This window comes from Meleagris gallopavo, chromosome 2, assembly GCF_000146605.3.
Source record: "Meleagris gallopavo isolate NT-WF06-2002-E0010 breed Aviagen turkey brand Nicholas breeding stock chromosome 2, Turkey_5.1, whole genome shotgun sequence".
Taxonomy (NCBI): domain Eukaryota; kingdom Metazoa; phylum Chordata; class Aves; order Galliformes; family Phasianidae; genus Meleagris; species Meleagris gallopavo.
This window is the reverse complement of record NC_015012.2, coordinates 78,268,559-78,292,487: the sequence shown is the minus strand read 5'-3', so window position 1 is coordinate 78,292,487 and position 23,929 is coordinate 78,268,559.

The window sequence follows — 23,929 nt, the reverse complement described above, 5'->3', positions numbered from 1 at the left end:
TTACTTCAAGTTCTAAATTAAATGAACTTTAAGAACAGAATTGATTTTTCCATATCAAGATACTACTAATAATATAGTGTGGATGACTTAATACTTCAAAGCTGTTATTGGATAATCAATTTGGATATTTTTAGACAATGAAGAAATTTTTTTAGTCCTGCCCAATTTGTTTAGTCTGGAAAGAAATTCTCACAATATAATAAAAAATGTAAAATAGTGAAAATTACATATATGATTTACATCCTAAGCTCTCATTTTTAGGAGAACTCTGGCTCTCTAAACTGAGTGGAAAATCAAAGTTGATTGTGAAACGTTTTGCCAGAGGGGATTGACCAAGGGCATCCACTGCACTAGGAGAGGCATGAAGTCAGTTTCCCAAGCTATGTATTTTAGAAAATCACAGGACAAATTCAAATCACTGGGCACAGAAGAGCAGAAATATTATCTAATAAGAGTTCATATTATTAAATCTACCAACGTATTTCTCCTAATCCTCTGTCTCCCTTCTCTCATTTGATCTCCGCAACGATTTTTGCAATGTAAAAAAGCATACTCTGCTTTAATAGGGCTTAGGTATATAATTCTTTCTCTTCAGATGGTCATGGCCATGTGAGTATGAGAATGGTGAATTCAGCCCCTTGACAGCATGGGAAGATATTTCATGATTAATGCAGCATGAGAGCCATGTTTAAGAATTATGCGTCACTATTATTCACAATTTAAATATGACCACAAATGTTAAGTGAGTGGCCTGCAGTCTATGTGGGGATGAAATCTGGCTGTGGCCTGGGCAGCACAGCATGGGCTGATCTCCAGGACTGATCTGTGCCATTGGAAATTGCTATCTTGAGTCTTTTGCAAGGACAATATGGTAACTTCTAGCTCAATCCTGTCTCTTCTGCCTGAGTGCCACAGATACCTAAATGACTGAGTATCAGCTCTGAGATGGCAAAAATTAATGATATATTTTGTACTTTTGATTTCCAGTGATGTACTCAGATCTACTGTAGCTAGTGAGGATTAAGAATATACAGATACAAACTTGTTCTCCCTGGAGACCATTTAACCCACCACTAGCATACCTGAAGCATTCTCAACTGAAGTCTCAGTGACCTAAAAGCTCCCTTGGTGGAGACCCCTCTCTCTCCCTGGGTGATCCATGCTAGGGCTTCATCACCCTCATGGCTGCAGAGCTCCTTCTGATCTTTCAGCTGCAGCTTCCCAGCTTCCTGTGGCTAAGGCTCGTGGTCTTCATCTTTGTCACTGTAGACATGGGAATGGATAATTCATTTTCTCTTTTTGGTAGACTTTTAGACATTCCTTACTCTGTCATTCTGCACTCATCTTCTTTGGGTAACAGTTGCAGATCTGCAGGCTTGCTGTTCATTCTTTTCTCCTCTTCTGAGAGAAGATTGTCTCAAAGTCTTCTCCTTTTTCCAAGTGCATTCATCTTTTATAATTACAGCTTTGAAATCCTAAATCTAGTTGTCATTTACAGTTCCTTCTATCTTCCATTTTCTGGCAAGTAACTCACAAAGTAGCTTCTCAGAAGGAGTCCACGCCATACTTCTAACCCATTTTGAATTATTTTTAGTTGACTGCCACAGATAAAACAGCAGGAATGTAAGCTGTGTGATTGAAAAGTATCTTTTATAAAGCCAGGGGATGCAACCTGCTCCTACCATTTCACTGAAAGCTCTGCTCTAGTAGCGTGTGTTATCTCTGCTGGAAAACAGTCACATTGCTTCCCTGGGTGATTTGCTCCTGCGAGGATTTCTTAGTGCAGTCACAAAAAAGTAGCAAGGCTGGAGCCTGCTTTTCATTGAAAGACAATGAGTACCTTATTTCAAGTAAAATATCTTTGTTTTGAAGTAGGTAGTAAAAAAAGAAAGTTTACTACACAGTGCCTACCCCTGCACCAACTTTTATTCTAATTCAAAATGCCTATATTTCATATATTTCCTGTAATCAGCCCTATAGTATGAGGGAATCCGAATCCTATTTCTCAGGGATTTTAGATGCATTTTCGAATTCCCATATTTTCTTTTGCTTTTCTTTTCTTGTCAGGGAAGTAAAAGCAAGATCAGAGGGCTTTAGAGGAGTGTTAGCCTTCTTTAGCCTGGAAGACTTGTAGCTAAATCCTTCTGCACTCACCAACCAAGATAGAATTAGTACAGAATTGTTTAGTTGGAAAAAAACACAAATATTATCAAGTCCTGTCTGACCTTTGAGGGTTAAGCAAAAGTTACAGCATGTAATGGAGGCATTATCTGAATGCCCCTTGAACACTGACAGACACAGGGCATCAAACATCTCACTAGGAAGCCTGCTGCAGTGTTTGACCACACTCACAGAAGAGATATTTTTCCTGATGTCTGATCTGAGCCTCCCTTGTACAGCTTTGTCCTGTGCCTCCAGATTCTGTAATCGGTGAATGAAAACACGTGTATTTCCACTTTGATTGCAATAATGCCTGATCCTCACTGCATAGCCCAGTGTTGAATGATGTGGTTGCATGGAAAAAGCAAAAGGTCTGGAACTATTTTTTGTTTCCATAACAGTGAGACACGTGATAAGGTAGCTTTAAAAATATGGGTTGGGAACTCCAAGAGAGTTTGATCTCTGACAGGATCCCTTGGTCCTCCTATGCCAGCACGGGGCTGATGTAGGAGAAGTGGCCTCCAAAGTGCCATGCTTTCTTCAGAGACATGATGGCAGAATGAGGAGCATCAGCATAGGACCTAGGGGCTCACCACTCACCACAACCCTGTCACTGTAAGGGGGATGTGAGTGTTAGAATTTTAGATGCAGATATGGAGGCTGGTAGTGGTTGTTTTTCAGCACAGCCTCTTCTGAGAGCCAGTCAGAGCAGTGAGAGAGTGCTGGAAATAAGAGGAGGTAGTGCTTGCTGCTATTTTCGCTTATATCCTTATCAACCTGCCTTGTTTGTCCTGCCAAGACCTTTGAATTAGCAAGAGACTTGGTGATGCAAAAGGCAGAACTGCAAGTCACAGCAGTTCTAGGACTAAGTGGATCTAAGCTTCACTTCAGGCTGAGGGTGGCCCTGCTTCCCACTTCCAGCTGCCGGAGCACTACAACAGCATTAAAGCTGTTTCATTCTGCTGTGAATTCTAGAAAAAGTCTGTATTGTTCTTCAGCATTATTTGGAATTGAAATGATATCTGGTAGTTTGTGTGACCAAGCTGAGCTTGTGTAATACATGAAATATTTGACATCTGATCTCAGCTTGTGAAAATTCTGAGATAACATGAGGGAAAAAGATGACTTAGCTGACTTTATTTTCTCCTTCTATAGCTTTGAAATTCCACCTTGCCATTCTCTGCCTACTTCGGGGCAGTATTTCTAACCAGAAATGTGCATCTGAAAATGTAAATGATACCTTTGCTTGTACCTCCAAACAATGCAGTGACTTCTGCAAGTACTTCTCTGGATCCAGACCAGGGCAACTCCCAGGGACAAGTGCTCAGCCTGCAGGAAGGTGCCTATGCTGGGGCACACATCCTTTGGTGCTGTCTCTAGGGACATGCTGCACTCATTGTGTGCATTGAGTTGCTTGAGGGAAGACAGCCCTGAGAGAATCTCAGAGCACATCTACTTGCAAAGCAGAATTTAAGCAACGAATGAGAAGGATGCAATAAGTACATAAGCTGCCTTACATGTGAGGACATACATGGTAGAATTAATTTTTCAGAGGATAGTCTGAATGACAGCGCCAGAAGCATGGAGTTGGCCCCTGCCAGACATCCCCTGTGGTCACTTGTGCATAGCAGATCATAAGATGGGGATGTGCACCCCAGCTAGAGACATAAGGACTGGGTATTTTTTCAGGGGCAACTGTTTCAGATCGAACTGGGGAAGCCAGGGTTTTAAAACTGTATTTTCATGATTCAGGAGAGCACCTGAGCCTTCTGCTTGGCTCAGCAGGCAGGCTCTGAGAATACTCTCAGGTCAGCAGGACCTTGCAGACACAGTAGGTGGGAGATGCCTGGCTGGAAAATCCTCCTGCAGATGAGTCAGAAGATAAAGCTCTGAGCAGTTTAGTGGTGCCAGGCTCCCCAGGGAGACAAAGCTGCAGCAGGGAGCGGGACTGGGGAAGAGGGAAGCAGGGGCTGGGAGGTGTGGGCAGGCATTTCCTCACCCACTGGGGATAAAACGGAGTTGTGTTTGCTTTGGATTCTTTTACAGGCACTAATCCTCACAGGAATAAAGTAAATTGTTTGGTGGATTAATATTAGTGCTTCATTATATGAATGGAGTATTTATGCTTGGACCTGTATTGTTGTAGTGGGAAAATGCATAATGCATTCCTGCCTACTATTAATCATCTTTCTGTTCAGAAAGATTTTTTTTATAGTTACCCAGGATATATGATGGGATTAAGTTATTTTAAAACATGATGGATGGAATTGTTACCTCTGTTTTACCCATGGGTTGATATTAACATCACAGATAGCATGATCTGGCTGCATGGATGCTGATGGGATTGCTCTCAGCAGCCTGCAGGCTGGCCTGATGGTGGGGAAGGTGTCTGAGTGCCTGAAACACACCACAAACTCCCTTCATCTATGCCATGACCACATGACAGTGAATGCAGAGAACACCAGTGCTGGGCCTCGCTGTGCTCCCTCAGCACACCCTCATTGCCAGATGGGTAGCCTCAGGCCGATTTACTGCCTGCAAGCCAAACCTTCCTCCAAAACACTAATTTATTAATACTTTTTTCATCTGTGGCAGCTGTTACCCCATAGCATGGCTGCTTCACAAACATTAATTAACAGATATCTCCCTAGCACACAGGGGAGAGGCACCGCAGGCCTCATCTCTAGCCCTGCTGGGCACAGCACCATGAGGCAGACAGCCACCCATGTGTGGTTGGCTCTGCTGGGCTCACAGCAATGGCAGGAGGGATAAGGAGGAAGATCTAGTGAATTCTGCTAAAGTGTACATGGGCCTAAGATCTTCCCTGAAGCCCTCCTTGGCAAAATCCTTTGGTACTGAGAGTCTGGAGAGGATGCTGTTGTTGTTTCTCTCAATCCTTTCTGGCACACCAATGTGCTGGACTAGAAGCACCATTCTTGGTACCCTGGGACTCACTGCCCTAACAAAATCCACCAGGACATTGGCATCTGTGTAGCTCCTGCAGCACCCAGCGGTAAGCATCAGAGCCATCAGAGCAGTGAGTTAGGTGGCAGGAGGTGGCATACTGCTTCCCTGACTAGTAGAGAAAGAAATATGAAGCAGACCTGTATTGGGATAAAGCTCAGCAGCCACTAGTCACAGAGGAACATGATCAGAGCACCTCTGACAAAACTAGCACAGAGATGTTTCCTTGGCTTCACATAATTGCCAAATTTTTTGTCAGCTGTAGTAGATCACACACATTTTCAGCGCTGCACAGGCAGACAAATGCTGCTTAAAATAACCTGCATCCAGCAATTCTTCCTTCAGGAGCTTATCTATGAACATTTTCAGTATACTGATTAGCGGGACCAAGCTCTCTCTTCCCACTCATCTCATTAAAATATTTAAAAGAATACTAAGTAAATTAAGACTGTCTAGTAAGTGACTAGTTGTGCTCTTCTCTTTGCTAGATTATGTTTTGTTCATCTTAATTAAAGAGAGGGAGAGGAAATCTCAATAAATCAGAAATCTGCTACTCTCTGAATCAGGAATGCTTCCTTTTGCTGAAGAAGATGAGCTTTAACATGTGACACAGGTGTCAGATTGGATTAAATATTATGAAATAAGGAGTGAAATAGGAAGCAAAATTATGATATGAGGTAAGTTAAAGAAGCATCTGTTTCAATTGGATTTTTTAAAGTTTAATAATTGGGTCTGCCAAGATGTTAATATTCTCATATAGATAATGAGAAGTCTCAGAGTGAGAATTTCAGGGTCTTGGCATGAAATCTACAATACCTCACAGTTTTTATATGATAAATATGTCTGACGTTCAGTAATGGGATATTAAAGCAGGCATCAAATGCAGCCCATTTCAGTTGCTCACATGTGAATAATGCAGCCTCTTCTTGTCAAAGTCAATGGTCTCTCTTCATCTGCTATCCTTTTCTGATGCCAGCTGCACTCTTAAATGCAGGACTAATCTATATATTCCTCAGAGTGCTATAAAATTTATGAGAGAGCAAAGTGAACTGCATCCAAATGGTCCACTCTCAGGCTAGCAGTTAGCAAAGGAAAACATTTCCTCTACAATGATGATTTAAGAATCCTGATTTTAATATATATGAAAGTGATATCAATGAGTAGATGTATGCTATATTTTGCACATGTAAGAAGTTACTGGAAGGTATGAATTTGAGAACAGAGCAGGAAACCATGACTTCTGCCATAAGTATGGCTCCTGCAAATATATGTACATATACCAACTTTAATCTGCCTTTCTATATGTATCCTCTATAGCTTTCAACCTACCAAAACTCTGTCAACCACTATCCCTTTCTGAAGCCATGAAATTCTGTCAGCAACATTTTGGAGATGGGAAAGAGGGACATTGAGGATTGAATTCACAAGAGCTGAATCTGAAACATGACCAACCTCCATGCCAGCTGTGTCTTGCCCCAGGTTATGAACCAACTAACTGACAATTGACCAGGGGCCTCCAGCAGTGAAGGTAGGCTTTGATTCGGAAAAATACATCTATTATTTCAGTACCTCTAACAAGAGCATTAATGGGAATTTTCAGTCCTACAGATTTCTTCTGATGTATTTTTCTGCTAAGAAGGAAAGTGTGGGAAGAAATATCGATGATCAAACCATGACATTTTCTGAGGAGGGGAAGTATAAAGTACTGCTGATAAATGCTGAGCAGAATGAGACAAAATGTTGGACAGGGGAACCCTGCAGAAGAGGGCATGAGAGGTGGCCATGGCATCCTGGGCTCACCACTCATTGCTTTGCAGGAGCAGCATGCTGGATGAGGATTAAGAAGAGAGAAAGAAGACAAAGAGGAAAAGGCAAGGTGAGGCTATGAGGGAGAAGGTGGGGGGTAGGCAATGTAGTGATGAACAGTATCAAGTAGGCAGTACACTCTGATTCTGCAGTACTCTCTCCTTAACACACAAGCAAACCACAGAGAAACTCTGCTGAAAAATAATATTAAAGTTGTCGATTTTTAGAGAAAAAAAATATAAAAATAATGCCTATTAATCAAGCAAATGGCACTCCAGGGAATTGGACAGTGTGGGAGAACAAACTGATTTCAGGAGCTGTGTGTTCCCCCTATGTGTCTCAACATTTCAAAGTGTACATAATACCCGGTGATATTATTTGTTAGCCTTTTAAGTTGGAACTGAAATGCAATTAAAACAGTACTTGAGAGAGCCATACATTTTAATTAATGGCTTGCATTGCTGAGAACTTAGAAAACAAAGAGAGTATTGTCCATTTGTAATGAGTAAATCAAGACAGATGCTTTCCTGGCTGTTCATACATCAATATGATGACATAATCTAGTAAATCGAGAAGCCCACCCCTGCTGCAATATCACTAGTTTTTCTTCAGAAATCCAACCCAACAGGTGTGTATGATAAGTGGATTGATGGATGAGCAGGCATCCATTTTTTAAAAATGGGACTAGATGTATGTGAAGGGATGGGGTTTTCCTGCTGGTCTCCGAAACCAAATTCATTCCAAGCTGAAAAAGAGGTTTGTGCTTAAGGTCTGGAGTTTGCTCCAGCTCAATGCGTCTAATGGAGCATGGGCCTGATAGCAGGGACAGTGCTGGGAGGGGGCCCAAATAACCCTACTGCTCCCAGGGGACAGCTTGGATGTGGCATCCCTCTTCTGGAAGGCAGCAGAATTATAAAGCACGTATCTATGTATATGCAAACATCAAAAACTACAATCAGACAGGTTTGCAAGCACACCTTTCTCTCCCAGGCCTTAAGCTCACAAACATTTTACAAGATGAGCATCTTGAATCTAACATTCACCTGGAATAATATTGACACACAGAAAAAAAAAAAACAGACAAGATTACTAAATTCTCCTAGATAAATAGTAAAATGGGAACTAATTCACATGTTACAAGTCAAAGAGTTTTTTCAAGAATATTTGTATTAACGCATGTTCATCACAAACCACATATATTTTGGCTAAGGAGCAAGGATCTCATAGAAGAGATTTCTTCAGCTTTTTGCAAGGGGAAAATCAAACCAAACAAAACCAAATATGATCGAGCTATTAGAAAAATCTCACACTAAAATGAGAGACTGCAGAAAAGCAAATATACCAACCATTTTAAAGCACATTTATAGACCTTAAAATTACAAACCACTGAGGTAACAGTTCGCAGAGAAAAGCATTTTGTTTTTTTTTTTTAAGGTAGATCAGTGTTTCCTGGACTAGGGAAACTCTCGGAGAAACTGACAACAAATAGACTCTTGGGAAAAAAGATGATGGGGGAAATTGGCTGTTGTCAGTATGAGAAAATGAGCTTTAGAAGAAATAATTTGAGCTGTTCTGTCCCCTTGTTTGTCCCTCAGTTAAATCTAACCATTTGGGAGAAGAGATTGACAACCTCTGGGTCTATAATCCAACAGAAGGCTCTGATTTTGGTCTTCCCAGAAAAGCACAGAAGGGTCTGGGATAATTCCACTTAAATAAGTGGTCTTCACGCATTTTGAATGTTTGGGGCATTCTTAGTCACTCTATCATAAACCATATGAAGCAGAAATTGATGGGCTCCAGAAAATGGGCAGAAAACAAGGGAGCACAGGGAAAAGTTTTCTAAATTGCACCCCAGGGAGAAGGTATCCAAAGGCTTATGTTTGCCCTCAGAAGGTCAGTTAGGCTGTAGTCTGCCTACAAGGAAGTGTCAGAGGGACTGTGGGTGGGCACAAGTACCCCTCTGTCTGGTTTGCAACTCTTGGTGTGGGCAGGGGACACAGAGATCTGCATGTCCAAACCAAGGACATCCTGGGTATGTGTGGGTGCAGGAGATCTGTGTATACATGGGGGAGGCTGGGTGTAGAGCAGAAAGAGAACTTTGCAATCTGGCTCCCATCCCCTGTGCCTTTTCATTAAATATGCTTGGAAAATGTTTCGCATGGAAAATAATCATTCTATTCTGTTCTATTTATTTAATATTTTATTTTTATTTGTTTTATTTTTCCAGTTTCCTTTTTTTTTCCCCCAGCTTTAAATAGCTCTTTTTAAATGCATTGCTAAGTTTTTTCAGCAACTGGCAGCCATAGTTTCATGCAACCACTTCAGGGTGCATTATTTACTGAGATGAACAGAGAAAGGTGGGTGGCCCTTAATCCACACCTGCATACTCCCTTGGGAACTAGTAAAGCTAAGGTACTTCATCTTCTGGGAAGTCTGATTTAGAGTGCAGCTCTCCTTCTAGTGTCATCTCAGTGGAAACTGAAATGTCACGTTGACATCAGACCTGCAAAGTGAAGCCAAACTGTTACCGGTTTATTTTCTGTATCAAGAAGCTGAAAGCAGGGAAGTACATATGAAAGTTACAGAGCTGGATCAAAGACAGCTAATTAGAAGCCTAGATAAGTGTGCTGAAGGGAAGATAGGGGATACGGTTGAAACAAAAATCACTGTGCAATTATTTATATAATCAGCTGTTTTATAATCCATGATGAAATATGTATTTACAGTTATGCCGTGTTCCAAAGTTTGATTTACTTTCCTAGTTGTATCATAATTGTAACGTTTTATTGCAAGACAAAGCGAACAGTCAATCCAGCCCCCACATCTACATGCTGTCATTGATTCCAAGGGCAAAATCCCCTTCTCTAATGATCAAAGACAGAAGGTGAACTTGAACTTTCCAAGAACCTGTGGTGGAGCTTATATAAATGGAAATGGCCTGGGCCTTTGGATCATGTAGTTAAGGTAACACACTGAAAATACTAAAGAAGCTTCCCCTTCTTTTGCAATGGCTCCAGAGCCCTGTAGGCACTCAGACCTGACTGCTCCCCACCTCAAAGTACATGTTCAGCACATTCACTGCTTTTATGCTACCTGTTCTGTAGGTGAAAACCAAGCAAAGCAGCCAGGGGTGTAAGTGGTGAAGGAAGGGCAAGTTCATCCACAGCAACATCATTGCTGTGTTAGAGAATTGGGAATTTGCATTATCACAAACTGAAAGGGGGTAAATTCCTTTCATCTGGAGTTACCCTTGAACATAAATTTCCTTTACCTGTGAACATAACTTTCCTTCTTATTTTTGAACCCGATCTGCAGGTGTATTTCTCAGAGGAGGCTCTGATAGCGATATAACCCAAGGACTATATATACATATATATACCGGTAAAGTCATTTGACAGCAATTAATAAAGGGAGCATCAATTAAAAATGAGAAGAGTTAAAATTTTCAGTAGTTCATCCCTTTCATTTGTACATAAAGCCATTAGGTGGGGCCAATTACACACATTGTGCAGCATCTCTCATTGCTGTGGTCAGGAGTGCTGTGGACATCCCATCCCATCTTACCCTGTCCCATCACATCCCATCACACTGCATCTCATCCATCCCACCCCATCCTTCTGGTCTCTGTGGCCATTTCACTCTGAACCTAGAAGCCAGGGCCATGTCAGTGCTTTTGAAGGAGCCTCTGTTAACAGGATCGCATCTCCTTTCATGCTGAGTTTCGCCTTGTCTGAATGTCCAGTGCTCTGTAACGACTAACAACACTTATGCCATGTAGTTGCACAGATTAAAAGGAGAGGGTTTTCAGGAGAGATTGTGGAATAAATCCTTGTGGTGGTATCTGCCTTTTTTTTCTGCTTAGTCATCCTATGTTAAGCCCCTATGTTCACCCGGGAGCTAACTCCTATCTAGGAGCAGGAATGAGCCTCAGGCAGAGTCTGCATTATGCAGGTGATGCACAAGTGCCAGTGCCTCTCTGGTCATCAGTTATTATGAGGTGGCTTGACTACCATTCATTTAAAGACAAAATTTCAAGAAGGATCAGGACCAAAAGGTACAAGAAAGAAAGCCATATATAGTCTCACGTGGGAGGGCAGTGTCCCAAAATGTTTTCTTGCCTCCTCATTACAGGCCTGAAGCCTTTTCCTGAATAAAGAGGCACCTGTTCTCTTATATGTTGCACACCAGCCTATTTTCATCTCACTTTTGCCTCTTTCTTTATTTATTGCTAAGAAAGGCCTTTGGGGTACTGGCAATCTTCCCATCCTGAACCAGGACCTTTGGTGGTGGTGCCAAGTTTCACTGCCACAGGCAGTTATGACCATGGACTTCTTCTGCACGCTGCAAATCAGTGCCCCCATAGGCCCTAAAGTGACACCTGAGTTCAAGGCATTGGACTGAACAGGCTAACTGAGAAAAATCCCATTAGATCTTTAAAAATGGCATTGGTGAGCAGCCTTGTGCTGTATAATAGAATGGAAACCCAGTGCACGGCTCTGATAATCCTGTGATATTTTGAAGAAATCGTGCCCCCTGCTGATTTAATTAGATTTTTTTTTTTTTTTTTTTTTTTTTTTTTTTTTTTTGTTTGTAGCCTCAGCTCTAAACCTGGTGAGAACATTCAAACATACTGATTAGCGTTCAAGGTCAATAACTCAGATGTCCCACTGGGTAGTAAAAATCTTCTCTTTCAACCCTGAAATAAGATGCTTATTATTGATTTTTTGAAAGCAGAAGTTAAAAGATGAATGGCGTATTTTTGCAGGGACAGCTTTTTTGAGACCATTTGTAGCATTTTACATGCCCTTTGTAGCATTTAATGGGGAAATAAAAGCCAGGAATAACAATACGAATAGAAAGTCATGACTAGGAAATTCTTCAGGTTTACAAAGTCTCTGTGGATGTTCGTGCTTAGCTGCGTGTTAAAATTGCTTCATTTTCCAGCCCACCTACAAGGGACATTCCTCTGTCACCCATTTACAATAGTCACGAGAGATTAGTACAGTAAAAATGCATCACACACGCAACAGCCATCACTGACGAGGCAGTAGTTTATACCCCAATACTGACTGTCTCACTGGCCAGCAGTTCTTATAAAACCTCAGCACTGCCAAGCTGACTGACACTGGGGTCCCTAAGCTTCTCCTCTTGCAGGTCGGACAGCAGGAGCAGAGAGATGGAAAGCAAACCCAAGCTTACAGTCCCACAGTGGGGACAGTCCCATCAGAACCCCAACGGGAATAGAAATGTCCTGTTCCCACCCGGCAGCTTGGGGTCGTGACACGTGCTGGACTTCAGAGAACCCTGCGCTTCTTTCAGCCGAAATCCTGCCGGTGGGCGCTGCGCTGTTCGCTGCTATTGTTCGTGCATCTGGCAGGGACATTTTCTCTAGCTCTCCCTCCTCTTGCAGTCGCTGGGTTGCAAATTGCCTTCACTGGAAGGTCGTTGAGTACCCTCTAGTGGATGTTCTGGGGAAAATAGCTCCCATAGGTCTCGGGAGACAGCAGCAGCTCTCGGAAAAACCGTGTGTTTCTGGTTAGGATACGCAAGGGATGGATTACAGTAAGCACAGCACATACTAGAAGCTGCAAAGATAAGAGCTTCTACTCTTTAGTGAAATCAAATATGAAGGGCAAACAAGATGAAAAATCAATACATCAGAGAGAAACTTCTCGGTTTATTTGAACTGCTGGATGTGGCAACACACAAGGGCAAAAATACCTGCAAGGCAAAATCAATCTGCCAGCAGCATTCATTGCCAGGAGGAGCCTGAGCTGGAGCTGAGCCCTGGCCTGTGGTCTCTGGGGACACAGTAGGTGGGAGCACTGGGAGGAGCAGGACAGATCCTCCTCACCTGCTATCAATTAGATTTATTAATCTCCTCTTTTTGTAATCAGCCATTAATGCATCTATCCACTTACCTACATATTTATTAATGAATTTAATAATTTATGAGTGTAATTATTAATTAAGTGTGGTTATTATGAATTTAGTAATTAGCTATTAATGTATTTCTAACACTTCAAACATTTCCCATGTGTAAGTGGTGGGTCATGATCACTCCCAGTCACTTCTTCCCTTCCCCTCCTCAGGAAGAGAAACTCTTATGTCAACACGAAGACCACTTACAAGTTACTATCACAGGCAAAACAGACTTGACCTGGGGAAAAATAATTTACTTTGTTGCCAACAAAAATAGATTTGAGTAGTGAGAAACAAACACTAAGATAGCAGCTCTCCTTCTCCATTTCCTCAACTCACCTTCATTCCTCCAGCTCTGACTACCTCTTCCCCTGAGACGTACAGGGGAACGACAGCCTTGCTCCAGGGAGTTCCTTCCCAGCCTGTGGCGGGGGTCTGCAGTGCTTGGAGTCCCTCATCCTCCGTTTCCTTCTCCTCCTATGCTCACCTTGGTGTTCCCTCCCTTGTTTCTGATTTTCCCTTCTCCTCTGCCTGTCCTGTGTTTTCTGCCCTAACATGTCCCACAGAGCTGCCACCAGCTTGGCTGCTCTCTCAGCATTCTCATCACTTTGCTTTGGGTGGATGTCAGACTAAATGCCTTACAATTACTGGGCTCATACTCATGCCCTTTTAACAGCAGCCTGATGTTAACACTGTAAAGCTTTGGGAATTTCCCTTGAACACCAGGATGTGTTCACAATGAAGATAAGTAGGCCAATTATCTGCAAGCAGATCTTCCAGGTCTTCTTGAGTATGTAGCAAGACAATATTTATGTGATACATATTTTTAATATCTTCACTTATCATTTATCTAACATGTTACTTATATCGTTTCTCTCTGATTTCGAATATAGCCTCTTTCTAAATGCATAACAGAGATACTAGGTTTTCTTTACCTCTCATCCTCCATCTCCTTGCAGTGGAATTGCTGATTTTCAGGGAGATTCATCAGATTCAGCCCTTTGTATGTCTCATTTTTATATTTTCTGATCTGAGGGTTTCTAGCTGCTTTGAAGTTTCTCCATTAAGGCCACGTTGCAGTGTTACTGACCAAAGGTATAGCAAACACCCCAATGGTTTTCCTTCTTAGAACCTCTGATACAAGGAATCTCAAGCTCCTCAGTGAAGTAGGCAGTTGCTATCACTGCTGTTTTAAGGGTGAAGGGTCACCTCAGATTCACTAATTCTGCATAATTTTTGGCTGTATTTTGGCCAATACACCTACAAGACAGCATGGGACTGCAGGCAGACTTCCAACCATCTCCAGCCGAGGCTGGAAGTGGTTTTCTATTTAACTGGCCCCCGACAGACACATAGCCATGGCTTTTCTGACACAATCCGGAAGTATTTATCTAAAACATAAGATTTTTCTGTGGCTTCTCCAGGGAGCCCATGGGTCTGAGTGGTGGGTAAGAGAGGACTTGGTGGATGAAAGAATGCTTGCCTTTTTGTTCACTCAACAGTCTTTGGTGAGTTTCACATAGCAGGGATGTGCCAGCTTCAGCCATGGGCAGCATTCTGCTGTATAGAACAAGCAACAGTGCTTATTTCTGCACAGTCTCGGGCATAAACATCTGTAGCAAAAAACACATTGGCTTCACCAGCACTTCAAAGAGAGTGAGCGAGCTACCACCTAAAGTTAATTTTCACCCAATACCTGCCACTTTCTTTTGCAAAAGGCTTCTCCAGTGTCTCATGCTCCCATCTACTAACATGCTGGACTTGTCAGAAGTGTATACCACTTACTCTTTGTCTTGGGCCCACAGTTTTCTAAGGATTTAAAAGGGACTTCAGCAGCCAGGCTGGCAGTAGGACGTGAGCTTCCTCCCAGTGCACAGTGCACTGCACCCAAGCCAGCTTCCTTGCTGTCCACACTTGTGAAAGGCTGATCCTACATCCTCCTGTGACATAAGGGACACCTGGCCCATGAGGACCTGCTGGCTTTCCCCAACACTTTCACTGTTCTCCAACTGGAATGCAAGGATATAATTCTGCTGCAAAGTTAGGCTGCAAAGTTACCACATTAGCCATGGGCACCCTGTGTCCAGGCCCTCAACATTCACTCACTCTTTGGAAGAACCTTCAGACTCTTTCCCAAAAAGCATTACCGTTTTTGTTATTTAACACAGGTACCTCAAGTCACTGCTGTACTTTTCTTGTTAAGTTCACGCCACAGATCTTTCCTCCGTTCTTCTTTCTTTCCATAAGTGACAGCTTCTCCATTTGTGCTCCCATTGCGTCATACCCCCCTCCACATCTGCCCTGCATTTTTTTTGCCTAACAGCATGTAATTAATCACCTGGAGTTTGTAATAAAACACGACGCCCATTTAATAGCCTGAGTCACTGATGGAGCAAGGTAGAACTAGAACATGAGAAGGATGGTGGAGCAGATAAGGCTCACACTGGCAGGGGCCTATGTTACACCAGAACCGGGTCTAGTGCTGTCCCACTGCTCAGCTGTGCTTGGGCAGCTCTTCTGCAGACTGGTCAACCCCTTCCCTGTGGGATGGGTGTGCAGGGAGCAGGGGAACAACGAGGCAGAGGGAGTGGCGAGCAGCCCGGAACAAAAAGGAATAAAGTGATGGGCCTTGGGGTTTGCTTCCAGCATTCAGCAAAATTCCTGTTTCACGCTGCGGGAACTGATTGGGTCTCTTCTCACTCAAGGAGCAGAACCTGCAAATGGAGTAAGGGTGTGAGTCACCAGGGAACAGGATCAAAGGGCAGAGCCAGCACTGCCCAAGTTCTTGCCAGTCTTGTTTCTGAATGTGCCAACCACTTTATAAACTTCTTCTTCTTTCTTTTTTTTATTAGAATAAAAATTAATGAAGAGCTAACACACACAAATTACCTGCTCCACTTTTTATTATTTAATGAATAATCTCCTTACTTTATAGTGCTGCCAGAAGGAATAACACTATGGTTAGGGTATGGCTACACTGTCTTCTCCAAACTTGTTTGGTCCGCTCATCCCTGCCTGTAACTACTGGAAAACACACACAGCTTCTGCTGCTGTGTGCATGAAGCCTCTTCAGATACAATATAAGGCTCATCTTCAGTCTTCCTTCCCATAAGGTAAAAAAGTACAACAGACAAAAAAATATACAAGGTGAAGCACCTGAAAGTGGTCTTCAACCAATGCAGAGAATCTCCTGAAATAGAAGCTGAAAGCATTTGTTTTGGGTGATATGTGGACACTGGAATAGACTCTTTTTGGATGCCCATCAGTTAAATCTTTTATGCCAGGGAGATGGAACTGCAGAAATACCCAGCCTGTTGCTACTGGGACATTACAAACCTCCTCCTCAGTGAACTGCAGGAGTTGGGAAAGGCTCCAGGTTTTCCTAAGGAAACATCACAGTGATATACACCTTCAAGTTGGGCGTAACTCTGTCACCACTAAATCATGTCAGCCCTATACAATGCAACTTGTTAATAGTTTACTGGTTGTATGAAACTTGCAAAATTCAAGTGCCACTCAGAAAAGGTTTTGCAAGTGGTCGCAGTCTTCAGCTGTTCGGATTTCCTCCTTCCCTATGAAGCTGCCTGTGAAAGATATTCCATGCATATTTTGATGTATTTACTTATTTAAATAGACTAATGATTGGATATTGGGAAAAATTTCTTCTCAGAAAGAGTGGTGAGGCACTGGAACACGCTGCCAGGGAGGTGGTGGAGTCACCATCCCTGGAGATGTTCAAGAGCCTTGTGAATGTGGCACTGAGGTCAGTGGGCATGGTGGGAATGGGCTGACAGTTGGACTTGGTGATCTTAGAGGTGTCTTCCAACCTTAATGATTCTATGATTTTTTGAAAACTAAACTAAGCCTGAGATCAGCAATGAGTGCACCATCATTTAAAAAAGGGTTGAGATCAAAGGTTTTTATGATCTATAATCTTTTTACCTTCTACTGGACACAAGGGTGATTCTGCTGGGCTTGTATGGATTTGTGGGCTAAGGAAAAATGTTTATTTTGCTGCCAAATTTCCAGCCTCAAGAACTGAAATTCTGACTCAAATATTCAGACTGCATTGTAAATGGCTGGGAAAAAAAAGAAAAAAAAAAAGAAATACAGTTGATCCCGCATCTTTGGTTGAGTTTTTATCAACATCTTTCCAAAGCATCCTCCACAACCATGAGGACAACTTTATCAGTACAATAAAGATTAACAGCTGAGGCTTTAAAACCTGAGGTCCTGGCTTTCTTAAAATAAAGAGCATGAATAAGCAATAATGGAGACAGTTCTTAATTTGATTGCTTCCACTAGTCAAATAGCAGAGGGCACAAAGAGGACAAGTAACAAGCAGTGAGCACATCCCATGGATTTTTTTATTTACCTTATTCCTCAGTTCTGAAGGAAATGATAATAAAGCTGTGCTGAATATGATGTTTTTTTTAAAATTGTTAATTATTTACTATTATCATTATTTATTTATTTATTTATTTATTTATTTTAATCAAGGATTTAGGACACACAAAAGATCTGTGTTTTGTCCTGAGCTCAGATGCAGAACACCCTGCTTATCAGGCCTAAACTATTTTGCTGCATAATCCTTGTGACCAGCACCAGGCTTACAAACAGAGCTGTGATCAGCAGAACAGGTCCTGCACAGCACTCTGCTGTGCTCTCTGCTATCAAACAAGAGAAGGATTCCATTAGCTTAAGGTGCCGTGCTGCCAAACTTATTACACCAACACTTAAAGTGAGAGCAGAGCCCCAAGTCCTATTTCAGCCAAGCTGATGCATTACTTTCATCATCCTTGCTTTGTGCATCTGTCCATAGTCAGCCCTTCACAGGCAGCATGTGTCAAGACATGATGCGAAGAAAATATCAGCAACATTTTTGCCGGATTAAAATAGGCCCCAGCCCATTGTTAAAATACCTTCCAAAACACCTCATAAACAATTCCTTTCTTTTAATGCACGTGGAAACTCCTGCCTGAATCCTTATCAGAAGCACATTTAATAAAATTATAGAAACATATCATAGAATCACAGAATGGTTTGGGATGGAAGGGACTTTAAACTCACCCAGTTCCAACACCCTGCCGTGGGCAGGGCAGTCCCCCACCAGCTCAGCTTCCAAGGGCCCATCCAACCTGGCCTTGGGCTTCCAGGGATGGGGCACACACAGCTCTCTGGACTGCTGTGCCAGCACCTCACCGCCCTCTGAGTAAAGAACTTCCTCCTTATATCTAATTTAAATTTCTCCTAACTAAAAAGATTAAAGCCTTTCCTCCTTGTTCTATCACTATTAGACCATGCAAATTGTTGGCCCTTCTCCTGCTTACAAGCTCCCTTCAAATACTGGAAATTTGTGATAAGATCTCCTTGGAACCCTCTGCAAGTTAAACAAGTGTGGCTCCTTCAGCCTTTCCTTATAACAGAGGTGCTTCAGCTCTCTGACCATCTTTGTGGCCCCTCTCTGGACCCACTCCTACAGCTCCTTATCCTTCTTGTGCTGGACAGGGCCCAGTCCTGGCATAGTTCTGCAGATGGGGCTTCACAAGGGCAGAATAAAGGACAATCACCTCCATCACCTTGAAAATGCCAGAAAGCAAGTGAAAAAATATCTCTGCTTGCATTGCAGCATGAAGCAGGTTTTTCCTCGGTAAGGAATTTGCCACAGTCAACTCTGTAGAAGTTCAATATAGAACACCCTGTCTTGTCCTGGGGTTTTACCAAAGTGATCATTTCATCATTGCAAAAGGTTTAAATAAAATCAGTATAGAAAAAGATAAAAGTTTTCTGTACTGATTTTTCTATTATCTCTGAACTTCTTAGCCTGCAAAGTGGGTTACACAGTCAGTGAACTGTTAGAAATGCTGTAACACCACCAAGTGTCCTTAGCGAGTGAGAATTCCCACTGGAGTGAAACTTGCCTAGAAAGCAAGCAGCAAAACGCCATGAATCAGTATGAAAACTGATACCTGTGCAATAAAATACTTGAATTTGTTACCTGAATTTAAAATAAAAATTTATATAGAAATCCAATTTTTCTTAGACTCTAGTCACAAAAGGGAATAGCTTAGTATGAAGTCTCTAACAAAGTGACATTATAATGCAGGGTTCTCTCCATCTCCCACAGCCACAAGCTCTGGTTAGGAGTACACAACACACATTGTTAGTGTCATAGAATACAAAACTGGAGTTTCTCCTTGGAGTTTATTGTATTTTGAGCAGGAGGAAATAATGAGATTTGATCCCTCCAGCACACTGAAAAAGTCTACATCTCAGTGTAAGCAGAACATCCAGCTTTGCAATGATGCTTTGAGAGCATCGTACATGAACGCACAGCTGCTGGGAGGCATTTCAAACTGTGGGATAAGTCAGCTCAAACGCCCCAGTGACAGTGCACAGCAGGAAATCAGCTCCTGAACACACACAGCACCCTTGATCCAAGAAGATGCAGCCATGCAGGAGCAGTGCAGGAGCACACATGGCTTCAAGACACCTAAGGGGGAAAAAGAGAGCTATGTAAAGCCTCACTCCCTGAGGGTGGGTAAAACTGGAACAAAATTCCTCTTAGGCCCAAATATTTATCCTGGCCCTGTAATGCTTGTCTCACTCACAACTACCATAAGATCCTGCTGTGAAGTCCACCTCACTTTGGAATAACTTCAGTAAGCGTCTGACCTGAAGACACTCACAGAAAAGGAAGTAGGCAACAGGAACCCTGCAAGTACTACTTTAGCAGTTACATTGCAGTTTTCATCTTCACTAAGCACTGTGTTGCTGTAAGAAGCTACCTGGGAGCTCTGCAAAAGGCTATTGATCAGAGGCTCCACAGTAACTATTCTTTGCCACGGTTCCACTACAAGCATTTGTGGTTGGAGTCTGCAGGCTCCCCTTCTGTTTGTTGTAATGTAAGACAGAAAGCATTTTTTTTTAAAGTACTTCAGAATCTATTTATGCATAAATACATTACTCGTATACTTCTACGATGTCCATAAATAATAGATATATGGCAGTAACAGCTAGACAACAGCTGTACAACAGTTGTTAAACTCCTTTAGAACCTGGAGGCAAAGGCAAGAACCAGAGGAGCCAGCACTGCACAGCCCCAGGCTTTTGATCCCCTAAAGTCAATTTTGCCACTGGTCTCGTTTCCTCTCACCAATAAAGTCCAAAGGTAAGGACAGGCAATGCACATCTTTGAGAGACTTAAAGAACCAAAGATTTCCTTCCATTCAACAGACTGAAACCTGCTTGATCAGGATTTAACAGGCAGCAGTGACTCCATACCATGTTCTTTCAGTTCCTGCATACTGAACCAAAAGCCAAATCGCCTTTTTTTTCTTCAAATATCCTCCTTATCTGTCAAGAACTGCTGTTTTAACACATCCAGTCAGCATGCCTCAGTCAGGCCCTAAATAACTGACATGACAGTGATGGATGCAGTGGCAATCTTGTCCATAGATACTATTTGCAACCCTCTTGATAATCAATCGCAATGGGACATCTCTGGCATATGAGGCAATCACTGGATGTCTGTATGTATGTGTTCACTGGGGCTACTTCAAAATCTTACACATGAAAAGGCAGAGGAAGGCACTGGTCCAAAGACAGAAAGCATTGCCATCAGAAGTGCCTTGGAGAAAGTGCTTGGTTTGCATCCAGGACTGCTGTGATCATTCTGACGACAGGAGCTGAGCAAGCAAGCAGGTAATGCAATCCTTCCCCTACCAAAATGTTCTCAAAAAAGCAAATGATGCTGTAAAAAAAACTAACATGAAAAACAAGAGGTCAGATCTGTTCTTTTGAGTCATCTGATTTCTCCAACTTAATCACATACGTTTATATTAACCGGTAGTAGGGAAGAAATACTATGGGAAAGATACCTGGATAGAGTGTTACTGTCAGCGTATGTTAATCACCTAATGAACAAGTCCTGCTCTGTGTGCTGTGTGCATTTTCTGGGAGTATGCAAGCAGTGAGTTGAAGCAACAATTGCAAATGATGTAAGAAATAATTGACCACACCACATTCTGCTATGATGGCAGACTTGATTCTCCACTACCTGGCATGCAGTGTCTGTTTGCATTCTGGTGCCAGGAGCGCAATACGGGTGCAACTCAATATTACAAGCTTGCTTACAGAGATGGTAGTTAAGGATGAGCTGTGAAGGAACCTGTCGTACACAGAAACATGTACTTGTGAGTTATATCTCCTGTCAAAACTGCTTGATACTCTGTGGGATGAGAGACCCAACACTAACACAACACAGTGTCCAGCAAAAGCTAAACCACATGGCTTTCTGTTGTATTCCCATGTGTTAACATGTCTAAGACCAAAGAACTGGTAGCCTTAAACTGAGTGCAGTTTCACTTACCAGCACCTTCTTAAATCAGATTTAAGACTGACTGAGGCTTCATAGAAAGAACCCACCTTGCACCATGCTGACTGCTCCTCCCCCTCTCCTGCACACCCAGAACAGGAGCCCGGCACTGCGTGATGCTGGGAGCATAAGAGAGACGCCTTTCATCCAACCTTCTGTTTCTCCCTGACTGAAAAGAACACATGGACCACAAGTGAAGCTGATACATGTGCTGCAAAGACAGAATACACCCCAGGAGACATGTAGGATAAGTGGACATCCTGTTTTCAGCTAGTTCTGCCAAGGGACTGCAGAGCCAGTACGCTATCCTTTCAGGCAGACATCCAACAGTAGAGAGTCTCCAAACTTTAAATGAGAAGGGATGTACCAGAAAAATGTCCCTTGAACCTTTGGGCTACCTGACAGATGCCATCAATGCAACGCTTTGGAATCAGCATGTAATTCAAAGATGGGATAGAACATTCTGGGAGATGCATAAAATCAAACTCAAGACAGCATGAAAAAAAAGTAATGTTTATTTTTGTTGTTTACAAAAGCATTAACACCTTATGCAAAAGCAGCATTCTGACCCATATATTTCCCTCATCCTCATGGGATATTGGCAGAAAGCAAGTATTTTTTTTCTGTTCTTTAGGGTTAAACACACTCTGGTGATGTAAAGAGGAGCCACCCTGATTTCCAGAGCTCTGACTGCTTACGCTAGCAAAAGGGAGACCTGTCAGAGCACAACACACTGAAATGTCATGGTGGTGACTTGCTCCAAGTACCAAAATTCATAGCCTGTGCTTTCAAGCTGAGTGCACTATCCAGATTCTTCATGACCTCCCCATTCTCTTCAATTTCAAGTGAAACTGATTTAAGTACTGTTTACACATGATGACTGATTCCATGCTAATGTGATGCTAGGCTTAATTTTATGTACCATGAACAATTTTTCTCAAGTTTTTAAAGGACAGCAAGTGTGCTCAAAAACATTTTAAAGAGTGAGGTCTTTGAGCACAGCAGTTGTTTACTCTTTTCTTACCTGTCTCCCCCATGCCTGGATGTCAAATGCTTACTCCAGAGAAACAAGATTAACCCAAAAAAATGTGCAGTATTTTTATTTTGCCTTCATCTTTTCCTCTTGATCTGGTAATGGTCATATACTCAAATAGTCCATGCTGCTGAATGTATAGATAAACTTTTATTTATTTATTAAGGGTTCTCTTAAAGTATGTGATTGCAATGACTTCAAAGACTTACCTGGAGCAGATTACTCAGACTGTTTCCCACTGGAAGACAGCATCATTCCTCAGCTCCTCTGAGGAATTACTACCTCAATTTATTATGCTGGGAGAAACAGCTCTGGCTTGTCCACCACTCTACATCTAAAATGACTGACAAATACTATCCATGTATATAAGACTGATATTGGATCTATAGATCAATGAAAATTGTTTCATTTCAGTGCTCAAGTTGTAGGAACTATGCTATTAGTCCCTGCCATCCTCACACCAAAGAAATATCATTTACTTCACACTCTGAAAGAACCTGCTAAGAACTCATGTATATGTACATAGATACACACATGTATGCACACATTCTATATGTGTGTGTGTGTGTGTGTGTATACACACAGAATTTGTTTTAGTTTTTTTACACTGAGCAAGGTGCTAAAAGAATCTAACAACTGTCACCACTAGAGATGAGGATAAATAAATTGGTATCACTTATATGGCATCAAATAATTGTATGGTTGGTCCAAGAGCTTTGGAACTGTTAGCAAATAATTATAATTTCAATTTCAATTCTGTGTACAGTAGAAACATTTTTACACATACACATACTTTTGTGGCAAAATTCTGTGAAGCCTTGGACTAAGTGATGACTTTAGCAGAACTGGCAGTATCTCACATATGCAAATCTTGAGAAAGAGAAATCTGCACAGTCAGAAACAGTGTAGCAGGAGATAGACTCAAAACAGCAGCATTGCAGAAACTCAGTGTGACTTTTTTCCCCATGGAACTGCCAATCTCTCGAGCTGGTTTTAGTCACGTGTCCAGACATGATGTGCATCTATACATGCATTCTCCCAAAGCATTGTCTCTCTCTCTCTCTCTCTCTCTTCTTTTTTTTTTTTTTTTTGGAATCAAATGACCCAGAATTTGAGGACAAGATTCCATGTGTGCTGAGGGGGAGAGAAGATTTGACTTTCAACCCTTTCAAGTATTTGCCAACATGCAAGACATAATTCTTACTTTACAAAGTGTAGCAAATATAGTCAAACTTGTACTACAATATTTCTCGGTATGCTCTTTTTGGAACCAGATCACATTAAACCTATCAGTTTATCCAATCTGGCTTACAGAAAGAAAGACAAAGTAAACAACCAATTTAACACAAGACAAGGAATGATACAAACTTAATGGTTAGCTGTCCACATCCCATGTCAAACAGAAAGAAGCTACTCTTTATCAAAGTGGAGTAAGCTACCTGGAATTTACACTAGGGTAAGAGTACCCACACCAGCCATTAACTTGGAATGGCAGGTGTGCTGCAAATCTGCTCTCCAACTTGCTTTGTAGTTATTTACTCCATTAGCCATTCCAGAGCCAGCCAACTTTTTGGCTTGTAGTGGCATCTGTGCAAGAAAGAAGAATAGAGCATGTTCCCTCTTCCTCATGCCATATTGCATAAATGCATAGGAATCATAGAAATGAA